The sequence below is a fragment of the Denticeps clupeoides genome, chromosome 13 (assembly GCF_900700375.1).
Source record: "Denticeps clupeoides chromosome 13, fDenClu1.1, whole genome shotgun sequence".
Lineage (NCBI taxonomy): Eukaryota > Metazoa > Chordata > Actinopteri > Clupeiformes > Denticipitidae > Denticeps > Denticeps clupeoides.
Genome location: NC_041719.1, coordinates 17,501 through 26,446, shown reverse-complemented (window position 1 = coordinate 26,446; position 8,946 = coordinate 17,501).

The following is an 8,946-nucleotide window of genomic DNA, read 5'->3' as shown; positions in this document are numbered from 1 at the left end:
CTGCTGTATGTAACAGTAACATATGCTGTATGTAACAGTAAAATCTGCTGTGTATAACAGTAATATATGTGTGTAACAGTAACATATGCTGTATGTAACAGTAAAATCGGCTGTATGTAACAGTAACATCTGCTGTGTGTAACAGTAACATATGCTGTATGTAACAGTAAAATCTGCTGTATGTAACAGTAAAATCTGCTGTATGTAACAGTAACATCTGCTGTGTGTAACAGTAACATATGCTGTATGTAACAGTAAAATCTGCTGTATGTAACAGTAAAATCTGCTGTGTATAACAGTAATATATGTGTGTAACAGTAACATATGCTGTATGTAACAGTAAAATCTGCTGTATGTAACAGTAAAATCTGCTGTATGTAACAGTAACATCTGCTGTATGTAACAGTAATATATGTGTGTAACAGTAACATCTGCTGTATGTAACAGTAACATCTGCTGTGTATAACAGTAATATATGTATGTAACAGTAACATCTGCTGTGTGTAACAGTAACATCTGCTGTGTGTAACAGTAACATATGCTGTATGTAACAGTAAAATCTGCTGTGTGTAACAGTAACATCTGCTGTATGTAACAGTAAAATCTGCTGTGTATAACAGTAAAATATGTGTGTAACAGTAACATCTGCTGTGTATAACAGTAACATCTGCTGTGTATAACAGTAACATATGCTGTATGTAACAGTAAAATCTGCTGTGTGTAACAGTAACATCTGCTGTATGTAACAGTAACATCTGCTGTGTATAACAGTAAAATATGTGTGTAACAGTAAAATCTGCTGTGTATAACAGTAACATCTGCTGTATGTAACAGTAAATCTGCTGTATGTAACAGTAAAATCTGCTGTATGTAACAGTAAATCTGCTGTATGTAACAGTAATATATGTGTGTAACAGTAAAATCTGCTGTGTGTAGAACAGTAAGAGTCCCGGTGTTGCGGGCTTTTGGGGAGACCCGAGCACCCCTCTCCTCCCACATGGTACGGGCCGGTGCGGCTCGTGAGTGGTGGTGCGCGCCGCCGCTGCGCGCTCCCGCGTGTGTTGTGTGGAGTCTGGATGCTGCTGAAGCTGCTGCTGAAGCTGCTGGAGCTGCTGAAGCTGCTGCTGGAGCTGCTGCGGAGCTGCTCTTTACGGACCACGGAGCGGATTACCGCTGCGGAGATGCGGGGGGACGCGGTCTGATGGACGGTGAGCGGGGGCTCGGACTGCGGGGTCCGCCGGGGCTCCGGCTGCGGTTCTGGGGTGGCGGGTGGTCGCGCATCGGCGGGGTTTCTGCTGCGTTTCATGCCGCGTCCAGCAGGTTGGAAGCCTGGCAGATCTTCTCAGTATTATTAGATATTTTTAACGAAACGATCCTCATTACAAGATGAAACGCGAGTAAAGCATGTTGGGCTGAGAGCTCCAGCAGAAGCAGGTTCTGTATCTGGAGATGAATTATTGCCCGAAATATAAAAATATCCTGCATATTCAGCGGGAGAGTAAAACACGCACAAACACACACACACACACACACACACACACACACACACACACACACACGTGCTGTGGGGTAGCAGAATGGGGGCAGCAGGTTATACATGAATATGCATTACTGTGAGTTTATTCCGAATTGACATGCAGATGGTTCGCGGTTCTGCTGCGGCCGCTGTCGGCGCCGTTTAAAAGCGAGATGCGACCTGAAATGGATTTTTCTCCCGACATGCATTTCATCAACAGGCTGGTGCAAGGTGGGCTGGTACAGAGCCCCGGCTTGTGGGGGTCAAACCCGGAGAAAAGGGGGCGCTCCAGTTGTAAGGTCCCCGGAGAGGTTGACCTTTCTGAGGACAAGTCCACCTTTGTTCCGACCCGCCTCTCTTCTCGGGGTTTAATCGTCCTTCTTTATCTCCGAAGCTTCATTATGGAAATCCTCCGTTCAGGAGAGGTTCAAGGCGGCTTCCCGACCCCTTCCCGCCACTTTTCCGGGGAATGTTGCATCTCTCATGTAGTGATGGTGAAGAGGCGAGCGAGAGAGAGAGAGAGAGAGAGGAGGGGACGGCCACTGTCTGCGACACCCCGAGACACCCGGACCCCTAACTTGCAAATGTGGGAAAATAACGGGGATCTCCAGCGAGGTCCGGGTTCATTTTTAAGGAGTCGCGGTCTTTCCGCCCAACCAGATTTGCTCTTCTTTGGTTCCAAATGATCTACGTTCATGAGTCTGGTCCCTGCCGGTGGAAAAAGGAAAGAGGAGCGTCTGCTGGGTTCTCCACCCCGTAATTTAAGATCAGCGATGTGGCTTCTGGAAACCGGGTTTGTTAGGAGGTTCTTCACTAGCTGTGATTGGCTGTAATTTGCTTCTTGGAGTCTCCTGAGATTGTGATTGCTGATGATGGAAGGAAGATGTGGACCTGGAACAACGTGACCATCGGTCCCCCTCTGGACGGCCTTGGTGACCTGGTTGCTATGGCGATGTTAAGAGGTGATGTCCGGGTCAGAGCATCTCTTCCACAGAAGGTCTTGAGCGGGTTTGCTTGTATGCAGTGGTTAGTACGGACATCTCGGGCGGGATCGGGGGGCGCTCCTGCAGAGGGGGTACGCGGGGTACAGGAAGCTCCGGCGTGAGGTGAACTTGCAGCAACGCAGGACAAGGTCACGTTGATCTTTATGACGACCTTTGACTCGTCCCCCGGGCTGTCCGCTGGTCACATGATCTTCTGAAGAATCCTGCTTGTGGTTCCCCCCAACACGTGTGGTAACTTCGGAGACGGTTGAGGAACCTGGCGGCTGCGCGTTATTCCCGTCCTTCCGATGAGTCAGCGGCGCTGGAGATCGGAATTAGATGAGGGAGCGACGTCGGTAAATAAGGAAGGTCACCCTGCTGACAGGAGCAGGATTCCCGCGCGGCGTTTCGTCACGTGACCCGTAATCTTATGCAAGATGGTGAAATGGCAGCAGTTCATTTCCAGGTAATGAGGCCCCGGTGGTTTACAGGCGGAGAAAATGACAAATAATCGTTTTATTTGGCCGTGTGGTGTTTTTCACATGACGCCACAACCTGTTCGATGTCTCTCTCTCTCTCTCTCTCAATCTCTGTCTCTCTCTCTCTATCTCTCTCTCTGCTCTCTCTTTCTCTCTCTCTCCTCTCTACTCTGCTCAATCTTCTGTCTCTCTTCTCTTCTCTCTTCTCCTTTTCTCCATCTCCTGTCTCTCTTCTCATCTATCTTCTCTTTTCTCCTCTATCTTCTCTCTCTCTCGTCTATCTATCTTTCTCTCTCTCTCTCTCTCCTTCTCTCAATCTCTGTCTCTCTCTCTATCTCTCTCTCTGTCCTCTCTCTTTCTCTCTCTATCTATCTGTTCTCTCTGTCTCTCTCTTTTGTCTCTCCTCTCCTCCCGGTCTCTCTGTCTTTCTCGCTCTGTCTCACTCTCTCTCTCTCTCTGTAGGTTGATACAGAAATATAAAATATAAGATATAAGAAATGGGAATATGCGGAATGGTGAAAAGTAGGACGTTTAGAACATTCTTTATCATGCAGGTGGAAGTTGCAGGTGGAAGTTCTCGTTATTCTGATGATAGTGTGAATGCTTAATGACTCGTCATTATTAATTCAGAGCTACTTTAGTAAAACGGATGATTTTGCAGGAACCAATGAAACAGCTCGGCGGCTTTGATTGATCAATATTGGGAATATTGCGAGGCCGGGATTGACGAGTTAACGCCGTGTTGATGATATTGATTGATTGATCCACCCTGGCTGATAATGGATTGTAAATGTAGAATCTGCGGCGGGGATGGGGAGGGGCCTTCGCTCTCTGCTGATAGCGTTATGGCGGGCGGCGGGAAAGGCGCTGCGTGATCCGTCATGTCCCGATTTCCGCCTGTCAGGTATTGCCTAATCTGCATATTTGGAGCTCTTATTCAGAAATATATTTACTGACGCGCTAGCACGCTTGTTAACTGCGTTTTAATCAGTCAAAAGGCAGTAATTACTGTCGTTTACAGGTTTTGCACGTGACGTCATTTCACCGTTTGTTGTAACTGGACCGTACGGAATTTAAAATTGGATTTGGGAGGAATACCGTGAAGCGGCGCTCCCGCCTCTCCGTGTTGTCCAGAAGCCGGCGCTCTGCTCCGCCCTAATGGCGCTAGATGAAGTGAGTTGGAGGCCCTGACGGCCCTTTGCTCAGTCGGGATTCGAACCAGCAACCTTCTGATTACGGGGCCGCTTCCTTCACCGCCAGTAACGGACCGCGACGTACCGTGGTGTGGAAAATGATTCCCTGTGATGGTCTTCGTGGTCGGAACGAAATTGATATAAAACACGCTTCCGGGAACCGGGAGCTGAATGGGGGCTGATTAGCGGGCGAGGGGGGCGTGGCCCCGGCGGGGTGGCGGTACACTGGGCCCTTTGTTGTGGCCCCGGCGCTGGAAGCGCTGCTGAGAGGGACTTGTCGATACATTTAGCGAGAGTGAAGCTGCAAAGCGGCGTGATCGCTCTCAGGGGGGCCGACCTTACGCTGGTCCCTCATAAATATGCATGAGGCCCACGGGCCCGCCTGCCAGGTAGCGCGCGCTCGTCCGACGTGACAAGGCGCCAGAACAAGGGGCCCGACTGGACGGGGTGACATTTAAGTGACACGAGGCGTTTTGTTTTGATTCAGAATTCAAATTGGAAATGGCAGCGCCAAGTTGCCGACCTCCACAACCCAGACCTGCTAACATGCCAGATGCCTTCAGACCACTGCTGTGGTTCCGTCAGGAACCGGGTTCTACCGTGATCAGACTTTTCTTCTGGCTATGGAACCAGTGGAGGCCTAGCGGGTGAGGAGGTGGACCCGTAATCCACTGAGGTCCCCTTGATGAAGGTCCCGTCCCCACACGCTGCTCACCAAGGGTGACGGTTAAATACAGAGGACACGTTTCACCGTGTCACCGTGTGCTGTGCTATGAGGTGACATTTTAGAGGATCAGTTTGTTACTAGAACTTTTGTCACTGGGCTGCATTATATAAAACTTTTCCAAACGGAAATGAAAATGCGAAGTGATCATCCAGGACTGTGTTGTCCTCCAGAGCGACACCCGCGATGGTGAGAAGATCCAGGCTGCTGGGTGGAGGTGGACGGTCCGGACGGAGGCTGTAAAAATAGACACGCCATACATAATGCATCGTGCGCTGTCAGATCAGTTCAGCCACTCACTTCCTCCCGCCGGTACGGTGAAGCTTATCACACTGCGGCGCCGTGACCTTTACCAGAGATCCCCACCGCTCCTCTCGGCCGCCTTATTTATAATGTGCCGCTCTCCATCGGGGCGTCGCCAACTCGCAGAACCCGCCCCCGTCAATACGGTTCCCGCCCCGTCGTGCCGTTTAGGCATTGATTGCCAGCGTTGCCCAACCATGTGGCAAGAAGTGCAGGAAATTGGAGGTAATTGGAATGTGGTGTTGGCGTGTTGTCGGCTCCACCTCCGCCGCTCTGGACGTGCCACTCCTGTCTGGTGGGCTTTGATGTTCAGCAGATGAAAGCACTTAGGATGCAGGTGTTAATTGGTTGCCAGATCTGCTTTTCTAGACTCACCTCCAGCTCATTTTCACGTTTGCACGTTGCCGCTGCCGCTGTCTGCACCGCGTCATGGGACCGGACCTCCGAGTTTCAGTTCCGGGATCGTCTGCAGCCAATCAGTCCGGAGACGTGGCCTCACCGCGGTGTGTTTTTACATAATGCACACGCCCAGCAGAAATAAAAGCGCTTATTTATCACAGAAACGGCTTTATGGTAATCGTGCCGCTGCAGAAACTATTCCAGATGATTGTAAATGGGAGCTCGGGGCTGTAATTGAAGGTCTGAATTATTCCATGCGGGGAAATTCGGAAACCAGGTGAACTTCCCTGAAGCCGGAGTGTTCGACGTGATGCAAATGATGGGCGGAGCCAAACCTGCACTGCCAGCAGGGGCGCTAGACCTGTGGCAGCTTCCAGTCATTTAAAAAAGCCGGGAAGCTGCAGGATCGGAGTTTTGGCTTCTTTCTCTGGACCATGGCGTGTAATTGAATGAAGGGGGTGGACGCTGCAGTTTGGGATCCACGGCGAGGTGCTTGGCTGCATCAGCAGGAAGCGGGACGTCCAGATAGATATCTGCACCGGGGCTGGCCGTCACCGCCGCCGCAAATTGCATTCTATCCCTTCAGTGTTTCTTGGGATGGGATCGGATCGCTTTTCCACGGTTTGGGATTTCTGTGAAGTTTTTGAAAGGAGATCGTTTGTTGAGATCAGCATGTCATGTCCATTCCGGCCCGGGGACGTCGTCCAGTCGCACCTATTTTGGGCGAATCTGAAAGTCGCCGTTTGATCACTGATTGGCGGTATCGTCATGTCAGAAATGATTTTATTCCGATATCACATTTCAACTGATTTGTCTTTTATATGATCACTTTTGTCCACATGATCATCGTGAAGAGTTTTTTCTGAGGCTGTAATACTGGGGGGTTATACGGAATTTGACAGGAAGTGGGTGGGGTCTGTCGGGGTCTGAAAGGAAGTGGACACGTAATCGGAAGGTTGTGGGTTCGGTGCCACTGAGGTCCCCCTGATGAAGGTCCCGTCCCCACACGCTGCTCCCCGGGCGCCTGTCGTGGTGCCCACTGTCACCAAGGGTGGTGGTTAAATACAGAGGACACATTTCACCGTGTCACCGCGTGCTGTGCTGCAGTGTTTGACAGTGATTTTCACGTCACCTGTTACTGTGACGTGGAAGGTTCTGTTTTTTCGGCATATTACCATTAAACGTGAACACGCCGGAGACGGATCCCTGGGGCCCTGCGGTGGAATGGATCCCCCGAGTCGGCCTTTCATAGCCGGAATGGATCGTCCTCCCGGCGCGGTGATCAAAGCGGCCGTGTCGGTGCAGATCTGCGTCTCTGTCGGCGGCGTCCCCGCCCACCTCGCCTTCCGGGGTCCTGCGGGCGACGTTCTGTTACGTAACCGGGGACAATTAAGCGACGCTGCCCGTCACACGAGTGGGATCACGACTGAGTAATTACGGAAATTTCATATTTCACTTCAAACATCACAGACCGCACACGTTACGGGAATTTGGTGATGAATTGTGTCCTCGTCCTGCAGCCGGCGTGATGAGCGGCGTCTCTTATTCAGCACTTTTCGGCGTGTTGAAAAAGACGGACTTCTCCTCTGAATAATTAACAATGCGCTATGTCGGGTAAAATAGAACCGGCCGCAGCAAATCACACAGTCGCATTTTACGCTTATAATTCACCTTATTCATTTTTATCCACTTTGTATTTTTGTAGGTTCATTTAGTTGCTTGCTTTAATGGCGTAAGTTGCATGAATCGTTTTGCATCACGGCAGTACCGAGTGGGAACGTTGGCGGTGTCGTGTCCTGATCTGCGCCGCGTCTGGGGACGAGTGTCCGTATCCGGAATCTCCGACCTTTCCGCACCGTGCCAGACTGAGCGGTTCTGCTTGGATTCCCTCCATCTGCTAACTAGCACCCTCCTTTCTGACAAGGTGCGAGGTTCTGGAGAGAAAAGCCCGTCTGGCCACTGACCCCTGAATCCTGCTGCTCGCTGTTCCTTCGTTCACAAGCAACATCTTCTCCATCAGAATGTTCTGTCTGATTACGTCCCATCGTTTTGTCAAGTTGCATATTTGCGCCAGGTGCATGATGGGAAGTGAATCTAGGTCTGGTAAAGAGACGTGAAGATGTGAATCTCAGATGTGAATGCTTTTATGCTTTAAAGTGACCATCAGATGATTAATAATATTTATTAATACATATTTATTTCAGCCTCTCAGACTGGCTTAAACCTGGCGAGATGAGTGGGCGGGGCTTTTAAAGCACCTCTGCTCATTTGCATATATATATATATATATAAATGTTCTTTGTTCTGCTGCTTTGTTTATATGAAGGCCATGTGCGTCTCAGCAGGATCCTCAAGGACGCGTGTGAGAAGGAGAACCTTCTCGTCTATTTATTGTTTCAGGACGCGATCAGCTTCTCCGCCGCTTTGGGCGTCGCCGTCTGTATTCAGTGTTAAGCTCTGCGTTTGTTCCGTCTGGAGGTCCTGGGTTCTCGGTGACTGTCCCCGTCACGGCGTGTAGAATTAAGACCGGAGAGGGGGGTATAAATGGTTTTGTGTGTTAAATTATTTATTGGCTGGCATTAATTTTGAAAGCCCAGATTTGTAGGGGCTGCGCGCGCCCGCCGAGAGCTTATTTACCCCCGGCTCTGATGGAACATGAATAATTCATGCATGTTTACTCGTATTTCCTCCCACCTCATCAGACCACCAGTCAGAAGAAACCTGCTCCAGCACATTTTCATTTCAGTACCAGTCATAATAATTAGAATCATTTTAAAAGAAACTTTTGTTCAAAAAATATTTCAGACAAATCTAACACACACACACACACACACACACACACAATTTTTTTTCTTCGTCATTTCTGAGCATGTTCTATCCCTGACAAGTTGGACCTCATCAGGGATCTTAGTTTTTGTAAACTCTAAATCTATAAACTGGACGAGAATCGCTGTGTCGTCCTCCTGTAAGTCGCTTTGGATAAAAGTGTCTGCCGAGTAAAGTAATAATATTAATAATATTAATAATATTAATAATAATAATAATGAAAATAATTGAAACAAAGCATGATTGGATTTTCAGAAAATAAAAAATCCCGCCTGTTGTATGATGATACGTGTGTATATGAAGGTTAAATGTCGTCAGTACTTGTGTGTGGTGCCGCGGCTGCACCGGCGCTGCTAGGCGGCGGGTCGGGTCGGTGCCGAGGTTCTGGGAGGTTCTCAGGTTACCAGCAGGCACCCTGCAGCGCTGGTTTCCTTCCCCCTTCCTAATTATTATCTGATTTCGGCCCCCCCTGCGGGTGGGGGGTCCGTCTGGACTCCGCCCCGCTGGCGAGGTGAGCCGCGCC